Source organism: Heloderma suspectum, chromosome 7 (assembly GCF_057233095.1).
Source record: "Heloderma suspectum isolate Gila_16-S chromosome 7, 16-S_ref, whole genome shotgun sequence".
NCBI lineage: Eukaryota > Metazoa > Chordata > Lepidosauria > Squamata > Helodermatidae > Heloderma > Heloderma suspectum.
This window is the reverse complement of record NC_139464.1, coordinates 33,369,277-33,396,148: the sequence shown is the minus strand read 5'-3', so window position 1 is coordinate 33,396,148 and position 26,872 is coordinate 33,369,277. Positions and strand designations below refer to the sequence as shown.

The following is a 26,872-nucleotide window of genomic DNA, read 5'->3' as shown; positions in this document are numbered from 1 at the left end:
GTGAATGCTCCTTCCTTGTTCCCCTCGACCTCTCAGCAGCTTTTGATGCCATTGACCACGGTATCCTCCTGGACCTCCTGGAGGGGTTGGGCATTGGCGACACTGTATTATGGTGGTTCCGGTCCTTCCTCTCCGGCAGGTACCAGAGGGTAGCACTGGGAGAGGAGGTTTCGGACCTGTGGCTGCTCACTTGTGGGGTGCTGCGGGGTTCTGTCCTCTCTCCGATGCTATTTAACATCTATGTAAAGCCGCTGGGGGCTATCATCAGGAGGTTTGGGGTGCGGTGTCATCAATATGCAGATGACATGCAGCTCTACCTCTCGTTCAAATCTTCACCAAGATTGGCCGTAGAATCCCTGTCCAAATGTCTGGAGATGGTGAGTGGCTGGATGGGGAGAAATAAGCTGAAGCTGAACCCTGTCAAGACCGAGGTACTTTTGGTGGGAGACAAGAGGAGGTTGGGGGATGTTGACCTGGTGAAGAATAGGGTACGGCTACCCTTGAAAGACCAGGTCTGCAGCCTGGGGGTCATTTTAGACTCCCAGCTGTCCATGGAGGCTCAGGTATCAGCTGTGAGCCGGACAGAGCTGTACCAACTCCATCTAATATGGCGGCTGCGACCATCTGCCTTCCCGACCATCTGCTCCCATCAGTAGTACATGCCCTGGTCTCCTCTCGTCTAGACTATTGTAATGCGCTCTACGTGGGGTTACCCTTGAAGATGGTTCAGAAGCTGCAGCTGGTACAGAACACAGCAGCTCACCTGATTAAAGGCAGCCGCTGGCGTGATCACATCTCTCCGGTGCTGAAGGAGTTGCACTGGTCACCAGTTGTTTTCTGGGCTATATTCAAGGTGTTGGTTTTGACCTTTAAAACCCTGTGTGGTTCCAGGCCAGCCTATCTCAAGGAGCACCTCCAGCAACACCAGACAGGCTGCTCAACAAGATCAGCCTCGGATGGCCTTCTCTCTGTCCCATCAGCCAGGACAGCTAGGCTGGTGAGAACGAGGGAGAGGGCTTTCTCTGTGGTGGCCCCCACTCTGTGGAACTCCCTCCCTAGGGAACTCCACCATGCCCCTTCTTTAATGAGCTTCGACCGTGCATTAAAAACGTGGTTGTTCAGGCAGGCATTTGGGGTGGGTTAGGGTATTTTTAGAAATATTTTGTTATAATGGAGAATTTTATTGTTTCAAAACTGTTGTATTGTTGTACATCGCACAGAGTGGCCAGGTGACTGGCCAGATGGGCGATTAAGAAATTTAATTAATAAATAAATATTCCCAAACTTTATATAAACAGAGCAACTGGGCCTCAAATATGATTTCTGCCTCACCTCTAAACATGGAGTAAGGCTGCAATCCTGTGCACACATATTTGGGAGGAAGTATGTAAGGCCTGTTGCCAAGCAGAAAGGCAGGGTATAATTATTTTAAATGAATCAATGTCCTAGTGGGGGGATGATGTAAGTTGTAGTCCAACACATCTGGAGGGCACAAGGTTGGGGAAAGCTGGGATAGATAATAAAAGAGCAATAAATACGGAGCAGAATATATGAATGTAAGAAGTGCTTTGCTGGATCAAACCCAGGTCCAGCATTTTGTTCGCAACAGTGGCCTGCCAGACATCTCTGGAAGTTCACAGGAAGGGCACAAAGGTGAACAATCCCCATTTTGTCCCTGGCATCTGATACTCAGAACATGCTGCCTCTGTACACAGAGATTCTGTAAAGCTAATACATATACTTAAAAAAAAAAAAAAACCTTTAAAGCTAGATTATTAAGGTCATCTGCAGGGTGAGAGAAAGCAGAAGATGGAGGGATTATGGCTCAGTCTTCAGGGAACCTCGACACAAGACTCTGCTTGAAACTCATTTAGTGGTAAAAAGACAGTCCTGTGGCCCTTTAAAGGATAAGTGTGAGATCCAAAGAACTGCAAAACTAGGAGCCAATATAGTCACAATGTAGACTTAAAAGCAGACATGGGGAAAGGTGCTGAATTTGACTGGAGCTGTGGCACTGGGGAGAGGGGGTTATCGATGGTCCCTGACTTTGTTTTTTATTGTATTTTTAATAAATGCATGATTTTATAGTGTGGTGTGGTTTTAAATTATTGTGATCCACTCTGAGTGGTGCACAGGTACTAAAAGGGCAGGATCTAAATTGATCTTAGGGTCATCACAGAGCCTTGGTAGAGGATGTCTCTTAGGTGTGTTGGGCCCAGATCATTTAGAGTTTTGTACATCATCACTGCATTCACGTTTCACATCCCAACTCTTGGCATGCGTCTGTTGCATCTTCTTTATCGTTGGGCTTCAGTTTGCTTGCCCCCAGGGGAAGGGAAAACACGGGGACAGCAGTGTTAATGGGTGCTGCTGCGCTAAATAAAGCTAAGGCTCAGACTAAACACCAGCACAAAGGGCCATGTTCAAAGGATCCAGTCATAATCCTAAAAGGAGATTTCTTCTTCCTATCCCAACAAAAAGAGATAGAGCTTTTCTACATGAGGCATTTTTGCATACTGGTGATTTCACGGTTGTTTCCAGTTTTTTAGACAATGCCATGATCCTCCAGTTTCACTTCCATTTTTAAAGAGCACTTTCCCAGGTATTTTTAGAGCAAGGAAAATCGGGTATTATTTCTGATGGCAAACGAAAAGGTATTTTCCTATTTGTGTATTTGTGCTATTCTGCTATAGCACAGTGCCAACTAGAGGTTATGTTATGGAAAAGCAGGAAAGGAAAAGTTCGTTGTGTAGAGCTCAGATCTCAGTTCTGTGACGAAACGGAAAGTAGATACAATGATTAACAGCCTAGTGTAGCAAAGGTCATAGAACAGGAGGACATTGCCCTATATTTACTACTATTATAATGCTGCTGCAAAGAAAAGAATTCTGGACCAATAAGATCAAGGGATTGGAGAGGGGAAGGAGGAAATCTAAATCTTATATATGAGCACAAAAAGTAAACTCCATAAAATAGTCATGACATACAGCAGAAAAATATGAAATGCTATTTCTAAAAAAGTCAGTTGAAATTACTGTATTCAGCTCAACATGGATATTACAATGCAGAAATTAGTTTTTCAAATTCCCAATTCACAACAGATGTTAAAAGAAACTTTTTTTTCCTAGCAACAAACATTAACATGAAGAACAGCCAGACTACGTTGCATTTTGAGAAACAATTTGGGAGACTAAAGGAGAAAAGTGACTGTCTATAGTGTAGACTCTATATTGTTCCTTTCAGCTTAAAAACTGTGCATTTCACTTTTCAGAAGGTCAAGCCGCTGATTATTTAAAGATTATTAGATCCTATTGTGCTACCTTTATATTTCTCACACAGTAGGGTGTCATTATTTATTTACAATATTTTTATATCAGTTTCAATGTAAAATTTCCAAAGCAGTGTACAGTATAAAATCACAACAATCAAATCATAAGGGAGCATGAAATACCATAAACAATTAAAAACCGAAAATTCCATAAAAGCAAAACTCAATAAATACACAAAGAGCAGAATAAAGAAAAGCATGTACACAGGCTGTTTCTGAAAGTACAAAAGCAAAGGAAGGTCTTAACCTGCTTCAAAAAGGTTGACAGAGTGAGAGCTGCTTGGGCCTCCAGCAGGAGGGCATTCAAAAGTATTGGGGTCATGACAGGAAAGGCCCTGTATCTGATGGAGGCAAAGCTGGACTCCAATCAGATAAGGTATTTCAAGCAGGACCTCCTAAGTAGATTTTAAATTTTGAGTGCTGTGCCCCCAGGGTGACCTCTTACACATTGTCCCAAAAGAGGAAATGCATCAGCATGTAACTCCTTTGCTGAGGGAACTGCACAGGCTGCCTAACCGCTACCGGGCCAGGGTTTAGTACTAGTGTACAAAACCCTAAACAACTTGGGACCAGGATACCTGAGAGGGCACTTTCTCCCTTACCAACCTGCCCAGCCACAGAGGGCATCGGAGAGCATGCTCCTGGTGGTTCCACATGGACCTATGGGCCGATCAGAGTCCACGAGGGCACTTTTCCAGGAGGCATTCCTTAACTGACCAGTCACAGTATCTACTGGCATTCAGTGTTTTTTAAAACATGATTTTAATGGTGGTGTTTTAATGTTTTTATTCTTTTACTGTTTCTTACTCTTTTCACCCCTCCAAAATCTGTTTTGGATATGGAGCAGTATACAAATATTGTCAATAAAATAAATAAATAAACAAACAAATAAATAAATAAATAACCAAAGAAAGAGGTGAGAGATTTGCATATAATTTCCATATATTATAGACAGATGCAAATTTTGAAATAATTACTGTAATTTACATATAAATACCATCTCTCTCTCCAGAGTGGGAAAGCCTATCACCAGGTGATCCAGGTGCCTGCTCAGTCTGCTGTCTAGGTGATGGGCAACTTCATGACCCCTGCTCTTTCTTCTTGTGGCCCTTTATCTTTAAACCAGACTTAGAGCAGACAGCCCTTCAAATAAAGAACTGTCTTCTGTAAAGTAGGACACATGAGCACCCTAGGTGCTGCACCTTGAACGCGTCTACGTAGCCTAGCAACAACAGGACAACCACATTTGACATTTTCCATTCACCATCAAGATTCGTGGCAGAGCTCCATAGTGGAGAAGCTTATTTTTTGTCACACTTGAGACCTCTGCTGTCTATAAATTAAAAACCAGACCTGAGACTTCCAAGAGAGTAGGCTGATGAGCAGGGTAGGCAATTTCAGGGACTCTGGAGGCCAGTTTCTACACCCCAGACCTGCCCACAGGGCTGCACCTCAGGCACTGTGATGGTGGCACAGCAGCGAATGAATTGGTTTGCCACCAGATTTCAGCAGCACAACAGAGGCCGAAAAGAGACAAATTTAGCTCATTTTAAAGCTACATTTGTCCAGTCTCCATCACATCGCCGATTGCATTGCTGCCACTGTACCACTAAGTTTTAACAGCACTATAATGGTTGCAGGGTGGCTGCACTAAAGGCCAGGGGGGCCACATGCAGCCTGCATATCGCTCACCCCTGTTTTACAGGAAAGAGCAGACTTCTGAGATCTGTTGCATTCCAATTAGAATCACAGAATCATAGAATAGTAGGGTTGGAAGGGGCCTATACGACCATCGAGTCCAACCCCCTGCTCAATGCAGGAATCCAAGTCAGAGCATCCCTGACAGATGGCTGTCCAGCTGCCCTCTCAGTCCCTTCCAAATGGGTAAATACTCAGTAACTGTGAACATTAAGAAAAATTAATGTTCTGATAGGTAGTTAATCCTTCCCTGCCCTATTTGCTTTTTGTAATTAGCAACCCACTGGGAGGGTCCACTTCAAAGCTAACCTTCAAAGCTTCTCTATAAGGAGGCACGCTTGCGAGGGAGCCAGCTCTCCGAGCACGAGGAGCCCCAAGGATGAAGCATCTCAGCCCCAAGGACAAAGCATCAGCAAACAAGCGAGTTAAGCAACTGTGCAAGTTTAGCAGCAGGGTGAGGAAGCTAGGGTGGTGAACTCTTCTCTCCCTACTCATAGGAAGTAACTGTAAATAAATAGCTGTAAATAATTTCCCCGCCTTCTCGTAGTAAACAACGAAGTTTTACAGGGAAAACACACCCAAATTAAAAAAAAAAAAAGTTATGAAGGTAGAAAGCCAGCAGGGGGGCGGGGGCTATCCAGTGTATTGCACTGAGTGCCACATGTATGACTATCTGCCTGCTGGACAGAAGTTGTGGGTGTGTGCTCGGTGTAATGAGCTCCTGGCTCCCAAGGAACGAGTTTATTCCATTAAGGCCAAGGTTGCTTACCTGGAGAGGTTGCCAAGAGAGGCAGAGAGGTTGGTGGATGAGACCTTCAGGGACCTATTAGGTGTGTCTAACTCCCAGGGTGACAGCTCCTCTGCTGTCACAGAGAATGCAGGTCTTGGGGGAGGAGGGCATCATTCTGAGGAAGAGGGAAATGATCCCTTAGAAGGGATCCATTCCTTGGTAGATGAACAAATATCCTCTCCGACTGAGGATGTGCCTCTGGGGGAGGAGCGCTTGTGGGAGTGGGAGATTCGATCATTAGACACATAAACAGCTGAGTTTGTGATGGGTGTGTAGATCACATGGTGAATTGCCTGCCTGGTGTGAAGGCTGCAGATATCACACGCCTTCTAGATAGCCTAGTAGATAGTGCTGGGGTGGAGTCAGTGGTCGTGGTCCATGTTGGTACCCACAATGTGGGGAAATGTAGTCAGGAGTTCCTGGAAGCCAAATTTAGGTTGCTACGTAGGAGGTTGAAATCCAGGGCCACCAAGGTGGCTTTCTCTGATTGCTACCTGTTCCATGCGCAGGGCCAGCTAGACAGGCAAAGCTGAGGAGTCTCAATGTGTGGATGAGATGGTGGTGCAGGGAGGAGGGGTTCAGGTATGTTAGGCAGTGGGGAACATTTTGGGACAAGCCGGGCCTGTACAAGAGGGACGGGCTCCACTTGAACCAAAATGAAACCAGACTGCTGGCGCTAAACATAAAAAGGGTGGCAGAGCAGCTTTTAAACTAAACCCTGGGGGAAAGCTGACAGGAGCTGAGAAGCACCCAGTTTGGGTTAAATCATCCCAAAGGGATGAAGATGAAAATGTTTTTGATTGCCCAAATGTAGACGAAAAGGAAATAGGCCAGGAGTACATGGTAGAATGTAACCCCCAATCAAAGGGGCCAACGTCTCAAAAAATAGGAAAAGATGCGCACCGTGTATAGGTGTTTCAATGCAAATGCTAGAAGCCTCCAAGCCAAAATGGGAGAGTTGGAGTGCTTGGTTTTAAAGGAGAACCTGGATATAGTGGGCATTACAGAAACCTGGTGGAGCTGGGAGAACCAATGGGATACAGTCATCTCTGGATATAAACTCTACAGGAAGGACAAGGAACAGCGTACTGGGGGAGACGTTGCCCTGTATGTCAAAGAGGGCATAGTGTCGAGCTGAGTAGAACACCTAAAAGGGGTAGGCTCTTCCACAGAAGCACTGTGGGTGACAATACCAGGCTCCAAAACTAATTAAGTGCTAGGAACATGCTATCATCCCCAGACAAGAATGCTCAGAGCGATCTTGAGATGGAAAACAGGGAAGCCTCCAAACAAGGAAGTGTTTGATGATGGGTGACTTCAATTACCCCCACAATGACTGGATAAATGCATGTTCCAGTCATGACAAAGAGGTTAAATTTCTCGATGCCCTAAACGATTGTGCCCTAGAACAGTTGATCATGGAACCAACCAGGGGGAGGCAACCTTGGATTTAATCCTAAGTGGTGGCACCCAGGACCGAGTATGAGATGTAAATGTTGTTGAACCAATTGGAAACAGTGGCCACAGCTCTATCAGATTTAATAATTTAAGATTTAAGTGGAAAATTGGCCAGGAAGTCCAACACAGTCATATTTGATTTCAAAAAAAGAAACTTCTCTAAAATGGGGGAACTGGTGAAAAGGAAGTTAAAAGGGTGAGTCAAGAGGATTAAATCCTTTCAAAATGTTTGGAGATTACTCAAAACCACAATAATAGAAGCCCAGCTAAAATGTATACCATGGGCTAGGAAAGGTAGTACCAAGTCCAAGAGGTCGCCAGCATGGTTAATGAGCAGCATCAAGGAAGCTAGTAGAGAAAAGAGAGCTTCCTTCAGAAAATGGAAATCTTGCCCAACTGAGGAAAACAAAAGGGAGCACAAGCTTGCAGAAAGGTGACGCAGGCAGACAGTAAGAGAGGCAAAAAAGCATTTTGAAGATCATACTGCTAATAATATCAAGGCCAACAATAAAGAATTCTTTAAATATATCAGAAGCAGAAAACCAGCTAGGAAGGCAATTGGACCGCTGGATGACAATGGAGTTAAAGGGATACTGAAGGAGGATGAGGCCATTGCAGAGAAGCTAAATGAATTCTTTTCATCTGCCTTCACTGCAGAAGATATAGGACAGATATCTGTGCCTGAACTGATGTTTTCAGGAAGGCAGTCTGAGAAACTGAGGCAAATAGTGGTGACAAAAGACGTAAGGTTCTCAACCTTATTAATAAACTCAAAGCAAATAAATCACCGGGCCCAGATGGTATACATCCTAGAGTTCTCAAAGAACTCAAATAGGAAATTGCTGATCCTCTAACCAAAATATGCAACATGTCCCTAAGATCAGCCTCTATACCAGAGGACTTGAAAATGGCTTGTTGTTGTTCAGTCATTCAGTCGTGTCCAACTCTTCGTGACGCCATGGACCATAGCACGCCAGGCCTTCCTGTCCTCTGCTCTCTCCCAGAGTGTGCTCAAGTCCATATTCATTGCATTGGTGATGCTATCTAGCCATCTCATCCTCTGCCGTCCCCTTCTCCTTTTGCCTTCAATCTTTCCCAGCATCAGGGTCTTTTCCAGTGACTTTTCTCTTCGCATTAGGTGGCCAAAATATTTGAGCTTCAGCTCCAGTATCTGTCCTTCCAATGAGCAGTCAGGGTTGATTTCCTTTAGGATGGACTGATTTGACCTCCTTGCGGTCCAGAGGACTCGTAAGCGTCTTCTCCAGCACCACAGTTCGAAAGCGTCAATTCTTCAGCGCTCAGCCTTCCTTATAGTCCAGCTCTCACAGCCATACGTTGCTACTGGGAAAACCATAGCTTTGATTATATGAACCTTTGTCAGCAAGGTGATATCTCTGCTTCTTACTATGCTGTCTAGGTTTGCCATAGCTTTCCTCCCAAGGAGCAAGCGTCTTTTAATTTTCAAAAAGAGATCCAGGGGTGATCTGGGAAATTACAGGCCCATTAGCTTAACTTCTGTTCTGGATAAATTGGTTGAAGGCATTATTAAAGATAAAATTAGTAAGCATATAGAAGAACAAGTCCTGCTGAAAAAGAATCAACATGGTTTCCGCAAAGGTAAGTCCTGTCTCACTAATGTTTTAGAGCAGGGTTCCCCAACCCTCGGACCATGGACTGGTACCGGTCTGTGGCCTGTTAAGAACTGGGCCATACAGCAGGAGGTGAGCGTAGGAGTGTGGGAAACCCCCTTACCTTGGATCCGCGGGGCTCTGCAGGGGGGGGGAGGTGATCCGTCCCCCCCCCCCCCGAATCCTCACTGGCCCTGGCTGGCTCTGCTCCGCAGCAAGTCTGCGAAGCTGCCAGCCAGCTCCGGCCGCTAGCAGACTTCCGGCCGCTGGGAAGCAAACGGCGTCCGTAGCGGATGCTATTTGCGTCCCTGTTCTTCAAGTAATAGGCTACGTAAATCTTTACATAGCCTATTACTGCAAAGAACACGGACACAAATTGACCCCCCCGGTCCGTGGAAAAATTGTCCTCCACAAAACCGGTCCCTGGTGCCAAAAAGGTTGGGGACCGCTGTTTTAGAGCTCTTTGAGAATGTCAATAAACTTGCAGACAGGGGTGATCCGGTAGACAGTGTTTACTTGGACTTCCAAAAGACTTTTGATAAAGTCCCTCACCAAAGACTCCTGAACAAACATAGTAGTCATGGAGTAAGAGGACAGGTCGTCTTATGGATCAGTAACTGGTTAAAGAATAGAAAGCAGGGAGTAGGAATAAACTGCAAATTCTCCCAATAGAGAGAAGTAAACAGTGGGGTCCCACATGGATCTGTATTAGGATCAATGCTTTTCAACCTGTTCATAAATGATCTGGAATTAGGAGTGAGCAGTGAAGTGGCCAAGTTTGCCAATGACACCAAATTATTTAGGGTGATTAAAACAAAAAGGGACTGTGAAGAGCTCCAAAAGGATCTCTCCAAACTGGGAGAATGGGCATCTAAATGGCAAATGCAGTTCAATGTAAGCAAGTGCAAAGTGAATCACGTTGAGGCAAAAAATCCAGACTTCAAGTATAACCTGATGGGATCTGAGCTAGCGGTGACTGACCAAGAAAGAGATCTTGGGGTTGTGGTAGACAGCTTGATGAAAATATCAACCCAGCATGCAGCTGCTGTAAAAAAGGCAAACTCCATGATAGGAATAATTAGAAATTGTCAATAAAACTACCAAAACCATACTGTCCTTATACAAATCTATGGTGCGACTACACTTGGAATAATGTGTATAGTTCTGGTCACCACACCCAAAAAAGGGTATTCTAGAGCTGAAAAAAGTGCAGAAAAGGCCAACTAAAGGCCAAGGGGCTGGAGCATCTCCCCTATGAGGGAAGGTTACAACAGCTGGGATTGTTTAGCTTGGAAAAAAGGAGGGTAAGGGGAGACATGATAGAGGTATACAAAACTGTGCACAGTGTGGAGAATGGATAGGGAGATGTTTTTCTTCCTCTCTCAAAATATTAGAACCTGGGGTCATCCCATGAAGCTGATTGGTGGGAGATTCAGGACAGATAAAAGGAAGGACTTTTTCACACAGCACATAGTTAAACTACGGAATTCGCTACCCGAGGATGTAGTGATGGCCACCCATTTTGATGGCTTTAAAAGGGGGTTGGACAAATTCCTGGAGGAAAACGCTATAGAGGGCTACTAGTCTTGATGACTATGTGCTACCTGCAGTATCAGAGGCAGTGAGCCTATGTACACCAGTTGCTGGGGAACATGGTTAGGAGGGTGCAGTTGCGCTCAGGTCCTGCTTGTGGGTTCCTGGTCTACTGCTGGTTGGCCACTGTGTGAACAGAATGCTGGACTAGATGGACCCTTGGTCTGATCCAGCAGGGCTCTTCTTATGTTCTGATGTTCTAACCCTGCTACTGGCTGGTCCCAAATCTACAGATGACACTAACCCACAACCTGCACAAGCCTGATTGGCCATGAAGCCACAAACAAAATTCTACCTTCAAAGACATGCTTTTGAAAAAAGGGGGATCATTTTTTCATGGGCAGGGGAAAATTGCTAGCTATACTGTAATCAAGAGAAAAAAGAATCACTCTGCGTGTTTTAGAAAATTAATTCTACACACAGAGAGAGAGAGAGAGAGAGAGAGATTCAGGGACCTATATTAGAATTATTTATTTATTTCAGCCCAAGGGCTGAACCCCATTTTGGAGAAGTTCTCGGGGGGGGGGGTTGCATTCCAGTGGTGGTTCAGGCTAAAGGCAAAGGGGGAGGGATCAAAATACAAAAAATACCACCATATTGTAACTTAAAGCTCTTGCTGCCAGGAGAGGCATTTTAACCTTGTAGAATGGTGAAAGACTGCACAAAAGCTGGGAAACCAGTTTGGAAGACGTCAACAAAGGAGAGGGCCTTCTCAGTGGTGGCCCCCAAATTATGGAATGATCTCCCCGACGAGGCCTGCCTGGCGCCAACGTTGTTATCTTTTTGGCACCAGATTAAGACCTTTCTCTTCTCCCAGGCATTTGGCAGCATATGATAAGTTTTAATCAATCCTGGAATGTCTTATAGTTATGGTTGTTTGTTTTGAAATTGCTTGTTTGAAGTTGTTTTAGATATATGTTCTTTTGTGTATATTGTCTGTTTGTGTGTTTCTTATGTAAATGGCTTTTAATACCTGTATACTGCATTTTTAATGTTTTTTAATGTCAACCGCCCAGAGAGCTTTGGCTATTGGGCAGTATAGAAATGTAATAAATAAATAAATAATGATCGGTGGTTGAGGGACAGATGCGTAACCATCTGGAGAATTGTGGAGGGCTGGACTGGGACCCTGGGAGGGCTGGATTTAGTTTACAGATCTAAACATTAAAATAATTTCTTAAGAAGGACAGAATCGCATATACCCAGGAGAATGCCTCATCCAGATTAGGCTCTTTGTTCTTCCAGCCCAGTATTGCTAACTGAGCCTTATTCTGACAGCGTATCTCCAGGGTCTCAAGCAGAGTCACTCACAGCCCCACTCCTGCAAGAGTAGTGCAATAACTCCTCATGTGCAATGGCAAGTGGGAGCCTGGTTACAATGGGGATAGCTTCTTCATGATGAGCAAAGGAAGCAGCCTTAAAACAGCTGAGACTATCTGTCCACCTTCAGGGCCAGCAGCAAGAGTAAGGATGGCCCACTGAGAAGAACCCCCTGAAGTTGTTCTTCCTCCTCCTCACCACTGCAACCTGCTTGTTCACCTGCCTCTTGCTCTGACCCAGACAATGATGGTATTGAGAAAGAGGAGCTGCCGATGCCACAGCCTACTTGCTTACTGGCTACCTGTCAAGCAAGTAAATGGTATAGCAATGATGAAAAAGAGGAGGAGGAGCAACAGCAGATGGTGACAATGGCGTGAGAAGGCAGACTCACTGAGGGAGGGGGCCCACTGAGGGTGTCTTTCCCAAGGGCCCTCAAAAACCTGGAGCTAGCACTGTCCATCTACCGTCCGTTTTGGTTACTCTGACTGGCCACAGCTCTTTTGGATCTTAAGCAGAGATCTTTCCCATCACCTGCTACCTGATCCTTTTGACTGGAGATGCCGAAGACTGAACTTGGGGCTTTCTGCATGCAAAGCATGTGATCAATCACTAAGCTATGTTTCCTCGCCATATGTTTTGATGCAGTTACATGAATTCATTTTTCTTTACTGAGCTGAACAGTGAATTTCTTTCCTTCTCTCTGTTTGGACCCTCCATATATCAATACAGATATGATTTAAAACACACACACACACACAATGAGAACTGAAGGTTATTGGGTGGGGGGCTACTACTGTGACCTACAGAACCTTGGTTGAAATATAATTCTCTAAGACTTGAGGGCTTTCAGAATAGACGGAATATATTGTTTTGACTTGATTAAAGCTGAAAAGTTGATTTGACATCCTGTTGTCAAGGAAACTGGTTCACACAAAAAGAAAACAAATTGTGATGGTATCAGTCAAATGATTCAAGTGACCTTAGGAAAAAAATAATAATGACGGCTCCATTTCCAAAGATACGTATTCATCACGGGGGGGGGGGGGGAGTGATAAAGCTCTTTGCTCTTTATATTCATTTGGAAGCAGTTTTCGATCTGGAATGAGTAAAATGGTGTATCTCCTCCAAGACCGTCAGGTCAAACCCCTTGAAGTCAGTCATACATATGATGCTTCCACATAGCATTCATTACCTGCATTCATAAGATTCAATACCATCAGAAAATAGGGTGGGAGAGTTGTTGAGTGATGGCGGATGACGTTCAAGTCATTTTCCAGGCATGATAATACCACATGTATACAAGGCTCTCTGTGTTCTACAAAAGCCAAGAGGTCCAACTTGTGTGCCAAGAATAAAAAAGATGAAATGCAAATGCATCTGCTTGCATTCTATTAGTTTGTATAATTTATTCTGCTCCCCAAAATTCAAGATTTCAAAATGTTCAGTATTGAACTGGCATGGACAAGACCCTTCCTGCAGTAATCAGCCTCCCCACGGTGAGTTTCCCACCCTCAGACTACACTATTTATTCACCCACTATGTGGTGAATTTCCCCCTCAACTGCCAGTGGCTGATGATGATGTTAAGTGAGGATAGGGAAACTCAGTATTGAATATGGAAGATTCACATGCTGATTTCTACTAAACTGTGGCCGGGTGGGGTGGGGATAGGCTTATCACAGGGATGCCAATCCAAAAGCAATCTCAGCTTCCTCAAAGGGAGAGGCAATGGTGTAGTGGAGCCAGGACTCACAAGAACTCAGCACCAGCACTTTGTTTTATTAGCAGGGATGCTGACCTCATCTGCCACCTCCATCAGACTTTCCAGTTCCCTCTGAGCCTAGCTGCAATCCTTCCAGTAGCTGGGGGTGTGCGTGTGAATTTTCTTCATGAACAACAGGACTGGCCCTACCATTAGGCAGAGTGAAGGAGTTGCCTCAGGCAGCAGATGCTGGGAGGCAGCAGCAAGATGTTGAGGGAAAGGCCTGTGTGCCATGTGGCCTGCAGTGTCCTTCCTAAGTTAGCCTGCTGCCTTCAGGTGCAATGAAGGATGGTGTCCGATCATCAATGTTGAAGGAAGATTCAACTGCCAGTTCAGTTGGCTTTTGTACATGGAATGGGACGGGGCGCCATCTTGGCCTCCGCCTCTGGCAGCTAAATGTCTTGGGCCGTCCTTGGTGAACAATATATTGTTCTCTGTTATAATGCAAAGTGTTACTAAAGACCTGCTCCTAACAGAGATGAAAAGTGCTAGAACTGGTTTGTCAATACGGATCAACAGATCTGCCTGCATTTTTGGAATCTCCTTGGAGACGTGGCTATGGGAGAACATCATGATGAGTGCCTGCACTTCAAAATGTACCACTACACCACTGGGGAGAGCTGAAGCAGCAAGGCCATCTGGCTCCTTCCAATGCCAACTGGCTCCTCCCCTCCCCCAGAAGTCTCCAGCAGCAGCCATTGCACCTGGCTGCATCAGAAGGAGAGTTGAGACAGCAAGGCCCCCTCTATCACCTCGGGTGGGACCAAAAGCCACTTGGCTCCTCTCCTCCTAGAACTGTCTCTGGCAGTGGCCACTCCACCTAATAATCATGTAATTTCACTGCGTAACATTTTCCCCCTTTTGTATCGTGTCTCTTGAATTATAAGATATTAAACTGTATTTATTTTATGCAAACCACCTTGAGTACTTGTGCAGAAATGTAGGTCAATATATAAATTAGACTAGACCTGTTCATTTTTTCAGCAAGAATAAGGACATGATGGGAGGATTAGCAGCCATATTTCAAAATGCTACAAACACCAAACCTCTGCTAAACTAGATACTGGATAATCAGGCACCAGCTAGAACATTTGTTTATATTCCAAGAGCTATGGGTGATCTCTTCTTTGGAAATGACCATTTGTACAGCAGATACAGTTTGAAGGAGCACCCCATGGGACAAATGAAAAGGTACTTCTTATGCATTCCTGATGGTGGAACACAAAACTATACATGGTGGTAGGGATGCTTGAGGAATTTGAAATTTACAAATTCTGATGCAAACTGACCTGATCCACACCTCCTGGACCAATTAATGGATCAATACTCAGTTATTCATGGTATGTTGCACTTCCAGAATGTTCCAACATGGTGCTCCACTCAAAAAACTTATTAAAATACTATTTCAAATGCATAGTTTGAGAGAATATATGTTTAGAAATGGACAGTTTGAGGGAAAATATGTCTAACAATACATATTTAAATGCACATTTTCATGTGGATTTAAAAACATTCACAGAATAACATGGAAGTGGGACAGAACAGGGTTATATGTAACACACATGAAAGTGACAAAAACCAGAATAGACTGTTTTGTCCATACCCACATGCTGATTGAAATGAAGTATAGAAGCAATTTTTAAAAAATAGTTCCCAATGCACCCAGGATCACAGTCACAAAGAGGTCAGGGTTCTTGTCAGTGAGTGTGAAAACAATGGGGATAATTGACAAGCACATGGCACTCATTTATTTATTTGATGAACATATTGAGCAGGTTAAATAACTCTAAAACTACCAGTATTTAGGTTTGTCTTGTTTTGTGCCCCTCTCCAATGTCTGTGTGCCCAGTTATCACACACACACCCTCGCTACCACCCTTAATGAATTAAGATTGACAATATTACAGGATGTTTGAAAACCTCCTCATGGTGTTGCAGGGCTTATGATCATTAAGCCTTTTTATTGACTTCTCTAGATTTCAACTATCAAAGTAAATTTCTACCATCCCCAGTCTTCCCACCCCAATCCATTGACTAAACAAGAAAGAAAGAAACCTAGGAGGCTGCAAAACAACACAAAAAAAACAGGAAATTAGGAAAATGAAGAAAAGAGAAAAGGCTAGAGACCTAAGAAAAGGAAGAAGGGGGTTAGGTAAGTGGGGAAGGCATGGCAACAATAGAAACCAAGCTTCAAGAGACAGTTAAGTATTGGTGTATGACTGCTCAAAGAGATATAGAAAATCCTGCTATAAGAAAGAGAAGCTATCGGGGGGGGGGGTGTCCCTCCTACACTGCATTTTTTTTTTCTTAACAGTGAGATTGGTTCACTGGTTCACTGAGAGCAGGATATGAGATTTCATGCTGTAAAATGATCCTTTTAGTTTCTAATGCAGCCCTGTGGATCCAGAATACTTTAAGTTTGGAAAGTGCACTGAAAGAAGGTTTACATCCTAGGATTAAATTGTTAAATGAAAATGGTAAGGAAGCAAACAATTTAAGTGAATACTAGCTCTTCTGTCATGCCAAAACCGTGCTGCTTTGGTGCATCTCCAAAACATATGGGGGGGGGGGGAGCACTGAATTCTTGACTGCACCAACAATTACCACACTCAATAATTCCAGAATGGAGAAATGTACCATACAAACACATTTTTAAAATGAATGCAGATCTAGCATAGCCCAGTTACCTTTTTAAAGTAGAGTGCTTAATTTGAGCAGTGGCAAACGTTATCAAACGTAGGATTGGTTTGGTTCTTTTTAAAACTATAAATTATTGCAGAATGCCTCAAAACTGGTTCAGAGGACTGAATCAAAGAAAGGCAAGAGGAAGTCTCAGACGCCCCACGAGCCTCTAGGCCAAATTTAGATTTAAGAAAGCATTCCAACTGAATCTATTGCCAGCTTGGTGTGATCAGGAGGTTAAACTCAGTTCATAAAAGGTCAAATTGTTTGAAGCTGCAGGTTTAGCTGGTGCTTCTGCAGAGGTCTTTCTCCGCTTGGAATGAGGGAGTGACCTGGGCTATCAATATGATCACTCCGAAAGGTCCTCAACCCAGTCTTGGAGCTATGTCAGCTCCTCTGTATTCTGAGGAGCTGATTGTGCTGAAATGTCAGGGCCAATGATTCAAATGCAAATGGCAGAAGACTCATAACAAGTACAATCAAACACAGGTGAGAATCTATTTATGATCTTACACTGTGGTGGTGATGGTGGTGAAGACTTCTACTTCTCCACCACCGCTATGTCTGCTCAATGTTATCCAGTGGAGAATTTTGGGATGGTGAAGGGTCTCCTTGCTAAAGGCTCTTGTTTTGCAAGAATCAGAATCCTTGAAGGACCATTATGACCAAATTGCTGTGCATTTTACGGATAAAGATGCTCACATTTGTGCCAACTTAGATGCCATAGTTTTGACAGAGTCTGGGTTCCTTGGGGCTAGAGCACTGTTTACTCATATTGTTATAGATATTTTTCATCTTAGGCAACCTAAGGATGTGGACAAACTGCTTGGAGGATTGAAGCCTACCACACGTTTTCTTGCTCCTTACTCCTTCTGGTTATTGAAACCTGCCAGGGCTGGGCTGTAGGTATATGCGTTGGAGATGGGTGAAGTGTGCAGTGGTAAGGCCTCTATTAAAGAAACTAAGTTTGGATCCAATGGTTTGGGATAATTACCACCCAGCAGTTTCTAACCTTCCATTCTTGGGGACAGTGCTGGAGAACGTGGTGGCTTCTCAGCTCCAGGCACTGTTAGATGATGCTGATTATTTTGATCCATTCAAATCTGGTTTCAGGCCCAGTTTTGGGACAGAAAGACCCTTGGTCACCCCAGTGGAAGGGTTATGCTGGGGAAGAGTGAGGGAAGTGCAACCCTATTGGTTCTCCTGGACCTCTCAGTGGCTTTCAATACCATTGACCATGACATCCTTCTAGACTGACTATCTGGGTTGAGCTTAGGAGGCACAGTATTGGGATGGTTCCAGTCCTTCCCGCAGGATTGGTCTCAAAAGTGGTGCTGAGGGACTTTTGTTCTACTTCATGCTCTTTGGTTATGAGGTGCCTCAAGGTTCCATCTTGTTCCCCATATTTTTTAACATCTACATGAAATTTCTGGGGAAAGTATCCAGAGGTTTGGGGTGAAGTGACATCAATTTGCTGATGACATGCAGCTCTACATCTCATTTCTATCCAGCCATCCCAGGGAACTCTTGAACTGATATGACCAATTTAAAATGTTGGCCTTAACCTTTAAAGCCCTAAATGGTCTGGAACAAAGTTACCTGAGAACAAGCAGGTGGGCAGACATAAGAGATAAGGGCCTTCTCAGCAGTGGTCTCATATCTGTGGAACACTGTACCAGTGGAAAAATGTAAAGCCCCTCTAGTTCCAGGCTTTTATGGAGGCCCTAAATACACAGTTGTTTACAACTGCCTGTTCTTGAAAAAATATCTTATTGGGGTGCTGTATATCTGACGCTGCATAGTTTTAATTATTTATTTGATTTTTTTTACTCTTTCTACTGAGCAGAACGTTGCGTGTGATTTGTGTTATAGCTGTTCTTGTTACTTATTAATTGTATTCTTATGTTGTTTTATGGTTGTAAATTTGTTACTGATTTTATATTATGTATTTCTATGGAACAGCTTGACTCTAAAAGGCAGCCTACAAATACTTTATATAAATAAATAAATATTTTCCAGACAACTAGGACAAGAACAACAGATTATTCTCAATCCAATGCTTCCAAAAAGTGCCTTTAATGCAGAGATGGGAAACCTCTGGCCCACAGAGGTTTCCCTTCTGGCCTGCTGAGGCTCCCTCCCTTGCCCTGCACCCTGGGGGCTAGCAAGGAGAGGAATCATTGATGTTTCCTCTGATAAGTGATCGGAAATAACAGCGGGGATTCCCCTGTGCTACGCTCCCCCTCCCAATCAAAGGGTGAGCAACACACTAAGGGGAATCCCTCCTGTTATCTCCAGTCACTGATCAGAGATAACAGCAGGGGTACCCTTACTGTGCCCTGCATCCTTCCCAGTGACTCAGGGACTTGGCTTAACTGCACACTGAAGCCGCCCCCAACAGAAGTGCCAGCTGGAGGGGCACTCCACAAGTTGGCATTTCGATCAGAGATTCGGCTTTGCTGTGTGCAGGCATTCCCCATGTAGAAAAAGCTTTTTACTAATTAGTGCCCAGCTGGAATGATTCATTTGCTTATACTTCTCTTTTAAACAATTCACTTGTATTATGTGCTTATTCCATTTGAGACTGCTGCTGTTTTGTACTTTGTCTAAACTACCCAGATCCATTTAGAGACACTTTGGACTGAGCCACGTCAACCAATTTGTTAGCCAGTGTGAGGTTTATTCTCCACACTGAATGCCAGCGTCAAAGATTCACCTCACAAAGATGGAACAATGTCACAGTTGATGATTGTTTCCAACAAATAGATCACCCCTAACTCTCGCTTTATTACCTACCCCACGCTTTTCTTTGTCATGCTTGGTCCATGGTACAGAAGAGTGAGTGTGTTTACCAAACGTGGTGCCATTTGCAATAATAATAATTAAAAAAACATGCATTACAAGTAGGGCTGCAACCTTTATTCGATTAATCAGATAAACAACGGTGCTCAGAAGGTAGATCTCGAAATGTTTGGGCCTTCATCTCCTAGCATTCTTGACCATTAGCCATGCTCACAGGGACTTATGGGAGTTGAAGTCCCAAACAACTGGAGATCTGCCCAGCTCTGAGTTAGAATAATCAATGAAAAACTGCTAAAATCAACTAAAAATGCAACCTGAGTAATCAGGCATCACATTTTAAAAAGTTATTTATTTGTAAGAGTAGGTAACATCTTAGAAAAGGCATTGCCACATCACTCTCACTCAGAAGTGAATGCTGCTTCTAAGATTCACACCTGCTGTGGCACAGGGGCACTAAAAACAAAGGAAGTATTATTTTCTTCAGAAGTATAATGCTAGTGATATGCCAATTTAATCACTTCAACTGACTGATTAAAACTAAGTTGATTAAAATGTATTTTAATTGGGTCACACACCTAATTACATTGCCACAGTAACAGCAAAGCTATTATGTGTCAGGGTGAGTATTAAGGTGGCCACCTATGCATGAACAAAAAGAGGAAATGCATAACAAAAAAAGAGGGCAAAAGATGACACAGATTTGCATAACATTTGCACATGCTAATTTAGAAATAATTACTCTAATTTAAATAGAAATACCATCCATCTCACCATCCTGGGAACTATTGTGACCAGCAGGTGTCCTGTCCAGGTGTTAATTGTTGACAGGCAACTTCAAAGCCCCTGAACTCTCCCTTCTTTAAACCAGACTTGGACTAGGTAGCCCTTCAAACAAAGGACAGCTTCAAATAGAGGACCGTCCTCTGAAAAGTAGGACACTATGGCCTCCTTAAGTCCTCTAAGGGGTACATATGTTAACAAGGCCGAGAGGGAATAACAGATTTCTTATTAAAAACTAATTATTTTGCAGTTACTATGCACATCACATCACTGTTCATGGTTCCAATAGTTGGTGCTCATGTGTTTTTTAAGAATAACCCCTACATTTTGAGTCCTGCCTCATTGCTTAATGGTGAGCAACAATCAAACTTCAAAAGCAATCTGGTGGGCTGAGTTTGAGTAAACTAAAGCAAGAGTATAAAGCACTTTCTCCATACAGCCTCATCCAAATCCAATGTTCTAATGAATGAAGAGTGACAATAAACGCAGGTGATTTCTTCGGGGGAAGTGTCTATACCAACAGACAATATACTGGTAAGGAGAAGAAAGCTTTTATCAAGTCAACACATTTTTGTATCACTCAGAGAAATATTAAATTTTAAAATTCTATTTTGTGAATAATGTAAAAAGGCAACAGAGGAAATCAAACACTGAGCAAGACTTCTGCCTAAGAATCTGGAGAGCCACTGCCATTCAGACTAGGGGTGGGCAACTTGTGGCCCTCCAGATGTTTGCCCCACAATTCTCAACCTCCTTCACATTGGCTATGCTGGCTAGAGCTGATGGGAGCTGTAGGCCAAAACATCTGGAGGGCCTCAAGTTGCCCACCCCTGGGAGTGGGCAATACTAAGCTAGATGGACAAATAATCTGGCCTGGTATAAGGCAGCTTCCTACGTTCCTTTTCATAGTTTACATTTTTAGGTGCACACTTAAGAATCTTAGCTGTACTCACCTGAAAACGGAATGTGTGAAGTCTCTGAATTGTTTCTGTGTAAGTACAACCAAATCTCAGAAATGTTCAGGAGAGTGAGGAGACTTGTGGCACTGACGTAAGCAAAATTAATGAAAATCATCAGTAACAAATGGGACCTGCAACAAAATGTCGCGGTATGGAGTGCTCCTGTTCACTGTTCCAGTCCCTCAGGCACGCCCTCTTCCAGGATATTCCACTGCATTCCTCCTCCTACCCCAGGGGTCCCTAACCTTTTTGGACCTGTGGGCACATTTGGGAATTTGAGAAACTGCTGTTGGCACCACCACAAAATGGCTCCCATGCAGGATGTGCCTTGTCAATAATGGCTGCTGTGGGGGCCTGGCTAATCAAGAGGCGGCGGGGGGGGGGGAGAAATAGCAAGGCTAGAGTCTGGGAGGGAGGGGGAAATGGAAGAGTTGCTTCCTGGCCCACCCAATCTTCTTCCATCCACACAGACCTTTTCCTCTCTCTCTCCTCCTAGCTCTAGCCTCACTATTTCTTTCCTCCAACCCCTTTCCTCGCTATTTCTCTCCCTTCCCCATCCCTAGCCTTCTTCTTTCTCTCCCTTCCTAGACCCTAGTCCACCCCTTTGCCTTGCTTTCTCTTCCTGCCCCTTAAACAGCTGATCAGTGGCAGGTTCAGGAACAGGATGGAGAACCTGGTACACGAACGTTTTTCAGTTTTTCAATTTAACTTTTTTTTTGAAGGGGGCAGGGAGTGAAGAGCTTTCTGGGTGCCACTGGAGCTGCCATGAGCTCTATGGCACCCACCGCACTGGGGACACCTGTCCTACTCCGGCTTTCTGGTTTTTTTTCCCCTCCACAATGCTCACCCAGCATTCCATGGACACTCAGTCCTCACTGGGCTGTTTGGAGGGCTTTCCTTCTCTTTTGGGGTTTTTTTCCCCCTAAAGATTTTTTGTACTTCTGCAGACCTTGTGTTTCTCCTCCAAGCCTGTTGATACCCAGTGGAGCCTAATGGCTCCGACGTCAGAGGGTGGTGAAACTGCTCCGGGCTGCAGTCAGAACCAGTCAGACCTCTAAAGGAGCTATCCAAGGTGTTTGCACCTAGGATAGCTCCTTTAGAGTTCTGACTGGTTCTGACTGCAACTCGGAGTGGATTCACCACCCACTGACATCAGAGCCACCAACCTCCACTGATGATACCTCATCTTATGTGTGGATGGTGCCATTTTGGCTACATAAGAACCAACACTCACCTCTGACCTTCAGAAATAGAGGAAATGATTGTAATGGAGTAGGGTGTTCAAAACCTTTCACAAGCCAAACAAAGAGCTATCAATCCACTCTTTTGAAAAAAGATGAGGATGGAAAACAGATCAGGCGTTACAGCTTTGGGATTCCAGAAACAGGGACTTGAAGAAGACCCCAAACATGGAAGCTTCCTGTAAAAACTAGGTGGCATGGGCAAAATAATAAAGGGTGAACAACAAGAAGCTAAGATTTTGAATAAATTCAAATATTGAGGCTTTTTATTATATTTATGTAAAATCCTTAATATCATAATAATTGAACTGAGATAACAGAAAGATAACCTATTAAAGTGAGTGAGAATTTCTTTCCCAACATTTCAATACTAATTAAAACATTGCAATACCTAGGAAATTGCACTTAAAATAATTAGCATGTCTCTTTTTGTCACAAGAAAAGGCTTAAAATGATTACACGTGTACTTCTTGGGAATGTTTGGTATTCAAGATCATAGAGATATGACATTTGAGTGTTTTTTAAAACGGGCTTAAACGCAAGCTCCGTCATCTCACAGTGACATGCACAAGCTCGTGAAATCATGAAATATACCCTTAAAAATGAAAATGTACTCAGAACTTAAAATTAAAATATCACATTCAAAACCAGTGTTATGATTGTCAGAACGCTTCATGCAAATTCCAATGACCATGAGAATTTGAGTGAGAATTTCCCACATGCAAAGTCAAATTGTGATCATTGCTTCCCTCCACCCCGTCTAATTCATTATATAACATCCTACTCTGCTTTCCTTAGCTTGAGGACCACCAGTATTATGGCTGGCAATATTACCCCTTCTCCCTCTCTTTTGCTTTTGAGTCTTACCTATTAACATTGTGTTTTATTTTGTTCTAAATAAAACAGTTTTATCTAAAGCAGGGATAGGCAACCTGGTGCCTTCCAGAGGTTTTGGACTACAATTCTCATAATCCCTGTCTATGGGTGATGCTGGCTAGGGCTCATACAAAATCCGTCACCCCCACCCACCTCTGAAATGTGGTAAATCAAAATACCAAACACAGCTACTAGAAGTTAGGATGAGTCAAATAAGCTTTTCAAAGAGGTGAGCTTCTTATATACCATAGGTCCTCACACAATCTACTCCAGAGGTTAAGGGTGCAATCCCATGCATGTTTAGACAGAAAAAAGTCCTACAACTCCCAGCATCCTTCCAGCCAGCCAAGCAGAACTTTTTTTCTGTCTAAATGTGCATAAAATTGCACCCTAAGGTAAGTAACATCAGTGGCTATCAGTGGCTACTAGTCTTGATGGCTATGTGCTACCTGCAGTACCAGAGGCAGTGAGCCTATGTACACCAGTTGCTGGGGAACATGGGTGGGCGGGTGCTGTTGCGCTCAGGTCCTGCTTGTAGGTTCCTGGTCAACAGCTGGTTGGCCACTGTGTGAACAGAATGCTGGACTAGATGAACTCTTGTTCTGATCTAGCATGGCTCTTCTTATGTTCTTAATGTATATCTTGAGGAAACAGTGCGTTGCCACTTGAAATTAGGGTTAAGGAAAATGTAACATTTTTATGGAAATGCCCTTACTGTGTTCAGTCCAAGTCAGTAGTGGTCAATTTTGAAGTGCGTGAGAGCATCATGACAGTCCCCACACCCATGCCTCCAAGGGGAGTCCAAAAATGCATGCAGCTATGTTGATCCATATCAACAAACCAATTCTAGCAGTTTTCATCTCCACCAGGAGCAGGACTTTTGTAAAGCTAATGGATCTTATTTGCCCATTGAAGAACGAGCCACCCCAGAATACTTTGCATTACAACAGGGATAGCTTAGAACAATATTTTGTTGCTGGGAAAATTCATTTCCCCCAGGTACTGTGAGGATCACAGCAAACTTCAGAGGGAACAGGGAAGTTTGGGTGGGGGTGGCAAATAACATCATTGTCCCTGAGAATCAAAGAATCCTTGCACTTCGACCCTGTGAGCCCAGGCTCCACCACACCGCTGCTACCCAACTTCATGATGTTACCAAGAAACTCCCCCCTGCAGTGCCAAATACTCAGAACACTTCTCCACTTCATTTTAAAAAATCTTTTTTTAAATAATAAGGTGGTAAATGGAACGATAAGCACAAGGACATTCATACAGTGCTTTCAACAAATGAAAGAAAATGGGACAGCTCACCTGGAGCGCGGGGTAAGGGGTAAGACTGCATAATGAGCCAACAGGGCTGTTTGCACATAACAACAAGCCATCGATTTAAAAACAAACCATGGGTTAACCGCTGGGTTGTTTAGCCCTAAATAAACCAGTGGTCCAGGTTCACACGTCATGCTGCACAACCTACGAAGGAGCCAATCGTGGGTTGTGTGGTAAAGTGGAAGAGGTGGGCGCGCTGCTGGGAGTGAAACGGCTTGTGCACGACAACCCATCGGTTTTTAATCCAAGGGGTTGTTGTTGTGTGCGAACCAGGTCAATGTGTTATAGTGGTCTTATTGTCGTATTAGGACTGGGGAGACCCAGATTAAAGTCCCCACTCAGCCATGAGGACTGTTGAGTGTCCTTAGGCCAGTCACAATCTCTCAGCCTAACTTGCCTCTCAACCTCACCTGAGGGCAGTTCAGGAAGAATCATGTATGCCACCCTCAGCTCCGTGAAGAAAGAGTGGGGATGTTTGGACGATCACCTATGCCACAACCCTATTACAAGCCATGGGTTGTAGCATGGGTAATAAGCCACCCTGACACACACCAGTGTGGGATTGGATGACATGGCAACCCACGCTGCATTGCAGGTAATTATCCAAGTTGCAGTCGCATGCACAGAACATGTGGGGCTGGTGGGAGAAGCCACAATGGTTTCTTTTACCCCCGTGATTGTCTGAACCCAGTCAGTGAGATATAAATACAACAAACAAACAACAACAAAAAGACTAACAGCTGAGCCAGTATTAAACTTGTCAGCGTGCATATCTGTCACTTCAGCTGTGAAGCCAGGAGGAAGCTAAGCTCATCCTGTGGCTCAGGGATGTACTGTGAGCTTTCTTTATATTGGATTGTACTCAGTGGTGACACTCTGCTAGCACAAAGCATCTACCATTTGCTGAAACTCTGTTTTCATTCTCTCACAAGTGTCAAATCTAATGCTTTGATTCTGCTTGTGCACGCTATTGTGCAAGCACTTTTGCAACTCATTACAACTTGATTACCCTAGGTCAGGGGTCCCAAACTTTTTTGGGTTGCTGGGCATATTTGGAATTTTGAGAGAGTGTCATAAGCATTCTCACAAAATGGATGCCATGCAGAGGGACTTTTGTGTCCATACACAAAATGGTTGTCATGGTGGGTGTGGCCCGTCACAAAACACCCATTTCTAAGGAGAAAAACTGGTGAGAGTAAAAGAAAAGGAACTTGCCTAAGAACCCAAGAGCAAGGCAGAGGTGGGGTCTGAGCTCCAAAGCACAAAACTACTCTTTTGAACCCACAGTTTGTAATCGCATATTTGCCCCCACAAAGCACAACAAAATGCCCATTTCACAGAAGGCAAACTGGTGATGCTCAGGGAAAGAGAAAGCACCAACACACAGGCAAAAGACCTCCAATCCTCCACCGGAAAACTGGAAAACACACCACGCCAAAATAACCTACATATTGCTTGTGCTAGTTGTTCCATTAGCATTTGTGTAACTGCTAGTAGAACAACGACCCCTCTTGTGCTTTTCCCACTAGCATTACATTGGATAAGACCCATTATGTCTGTCTTCACCCTTTCAGTTTTTTGTAGGGCTTCAGCTGTTCAAGTTAATTAAGATTAGCTGGAGAGGCTTTGCAGGACACTAAGTTTGTTTCGACTTCAGGTTACGGACTGGAATAAACTCCAGTATATAGCTTTGAAATTAAATAATCTCCCTTGCTAGAAACATAAATCTATGCATGACATTTGAATATTACCTTCTTAGAAGGAGGGGTAAATGCTCCATCTTGTTTTTCTGGTTTTAAGCATTCAATAAGGTTTTAAGCATTCAGTAAGGACATGACAAGTCTAATACAGAGCAGAAATCTGCAGGTCAGAGAGAGGTAAGACAAAATACCAGCAGATGTGGTCAAAATCTTATCAGATTTTAAGCAGATCTCATCACTTTTACCAATGATGGCTTGCACTGCTGAGCATAGCTTATACCACGCTTTCCATCTCCAGTTCCTTGAGCAAAACACCCTCTTTGGTAAAGCATTTTAATATTATTTTATTTATTTAAAATATTTCTAGCCTGCCGTTCAGGGCAGGAACTTCCCCAAGGCGGCTTACAACAACAAAATCCCACATAGTAAAAAACAATACAGAGATAAAACAACAAAAATTCATAAATGCAACAAACACCAGCAATAAAATATCCAGCCTAGACAATACTAAAATCTACAAAACAACTGCAGCTACAAACAGGACAATTCAAAAAACCATAATCAGGGGAAGGCAGTGTGAACAAGTCAGTCTTCAGGGCCTTCCTAAAAGCCTGTAATGGTGGGACCTGATGGATCCCAGATGGCAACCCATTCCAGAGGTGTGGGGCCACTACAGAAAAGGCCCTCTGTCATGTACTTGCCCATTTAACTGCCCTCACTGTTGCTGATCTTAAAGTGCAGGCAGGCTGATATGGATGAAGGCGGTCCTTCTAGTAATTTGGTCCTAAACCATTTAAAGCTTTAAATGTCAAAACCAGCACTTTGAACTGGGCTCGGAAACACACTGGTAACTAGTGCAGCTGGCACAGTATATGCATTTTATGATCTGACCACCTCACCTCCACCATCCCCAAAAAACTCAGGCAACTG

At 43.8% G+C, this 26,872-nt stretch overlaps 1 protein-coding gene across 6 annotated transcripts in view; it reads right to left on the bottom strand.

The window, feature by feature from the left end:
- Positions 1-26,872, bottom strand: part of TBXAS1 (thromboxane A synthase 1) — a 353,264-nt gene that overhangs the window by 212,340 nt on the left and 114,052 nt on the right. The window contains exons 2-3 of one of the 6 annotated variants that reach the window (XM_084809559.1): positions 25,994-26,102; positions 20,794-22,228 (exon numbers count right to left, since the gene is read on the bottom strand). The exons of the other annotated variants lie outside the window; for them this stretch is intronic. The gene's annotated coding sequence lies outside the window, so the exon portion shown is untranslated. The remainder of the gene's footprint in view (positions 1-20,793; positions 22,229-25,993; positions 26,103-26,872) is intronic. 6 annotated transcript variants of the gene reach the window in all.